This window comes from Corapipo altera, unplaced genomic scaffold (assembly GCF_003945725.1).
Source record: "Corapipo altera isolate COAL_440 unplaced genomic scaffold, ASM394572v1 58840, whole genome shotgun sequence".
NCBI classification, from domain to species: domain Eukaryota; kingdom Metazoa; phylum Chordata; class Aves; order Passeriformes; family Pipridae; genus Corapipo; species Corapipo altera.
Genome location: NW_020890336.1, coordinates 307 through 1,710, shown reverse-complemented (window position 1 = coordinate 1,710; position 1,404 = coordinate 307). Strand labels below are relative to the sequence as shown.

General features: G+C 62.1%; 1 long non-coding RNA gene across 1 annotated transcript; it reads right to left on the bottom strand.

Moving 5' to 3' along the window:
• Nucleotides 1–120: 120 nt before the first annotated feature.
• On the bottom strand, nt 121–646 carry LOC113942391. Its single transcript, XR_003525908.1, has 3 exons — nt 562–646; nt 302–341; nt 121–219 (listed from the first exon to the last, which is right to left on the bottom strand). It is a non-coding gene; the product is annotated as an uncharacterized LOC113942391 (long non-coding RNA).
• Between the last annotated feature and the right edge of the window lie 758 nt (nt 647–1,404).

Below are 1,404 nucleotides of genomic sequence, written 5' to 3'. Positions count from 1 at the left end.
CAGATGTTGGGGTCCCTCTCCAGATGTTGGGGGCCCTCACCCGATGAGCAAGGTCCTCATCCAGATGTTGGATCCGCACCCAGACTTTTGGGAGTCTTCATCGAGACACCAGGGGCCCCCCCAGATGTTGTTGGCCCTCTCCAGATGTTGGGGTCCTTCTCCAGATGTTGGACCCCCACCCAGATGTTGAGGTCCCTCTCCAGATGTTGGGGTCCCTCACTCGATCACCAAGGTCCTCATCCAGATGTTGGATCCTCACCCAGACTTTTGGGGGTCTCCATCCGGACACCGAAGTCCCCACCCAGATGCTGGGGTCCCTCTCCAGATGTTGGGGGCCCTCACTCGATCACCAAGGTCCTCATCCAGATGTTGGGGGCCCTCACCCAGACTTTTGGGGGTCTTCATCCAGACACCAGCCCCCCCCAGATGTTGTGGGCCCTCTCCAGATGTTGGGGTCCCTTTCCAGATGTTGAGGTTCCTCACAGATGTTGAGGTCCCTCTCCAGATCTTGGGCCCCTCTCCAGATTCTGAGGTCCCTCTCCAGATGTTGGGGTCTCTCACTCGATCACCAAGGTCCTCATCCAGATGTTGGATCCTCACCCAGACTTTTGGGGCTCTTCATCCAGACACCGGCCCCCCCCAGATGTTGTGGGCCCTCCCCAGATGTTGAGGGCCCTCTCCAGATGTTGGGGTCCCCACCCTGCTCATGGGGTCCCATCCAGCTGTTGGGGTCCCCTCTGCAGTTTTGGGGTCCCCACCCAGATGTTGGGGGTCCCCTCCCCACTTTTGGGGTCCCACCCTGCTCATGGGGTCCCATCCAGATGTTGGGGGTCCCTCCCAGGTGTTGGGGTCCCCTCCCCACTTTTGGGGTCCCCACCCTGATCATGGGTTCCCATCCAGATGTTGGGGGACCCTCCCAGGTGTTGGGAGGTCCCATCCAGATGTTGAGGTCCCCTCCCCCCTTTTGGGGTCCCCACCCTGCTCATGGGGTCCCGCTCCAGGTGTTGGGGGGGTCCCATCCAGCTGTTGGGGTCCCCTCCCCAGTTTTGGGGTCCTCTCCTCACTTTTGGGGTCCCCACCCAGATGTTGGGGGTCCCTCCCAGGTGTTGGGGGTCCCCTCCTCACTTTTGGGGTCCCCACCCTGCTCTTGGGGTCCCATCCAGATGTTGGGGTCCCATCCAGATGTTGGGGTCCCCTCCCCAGTTTTGGGGTCCTCTCCTCACTTTTGGGGTCCCCACTCCAGATGTTGGGGGTCCCATCCAGCTGTTGGGGGTCCCCTCCCCCGTTTTGGGGTCCCCACCCTGCTCCGGGGGGGTCCCACCCAGATGTTGGGGTTGTTTCCCCTCCCCCCCGAATTTCGGGGTCTCCCCCCCCCCCCACGATCCCCCCCCAGATGTTGGGGGG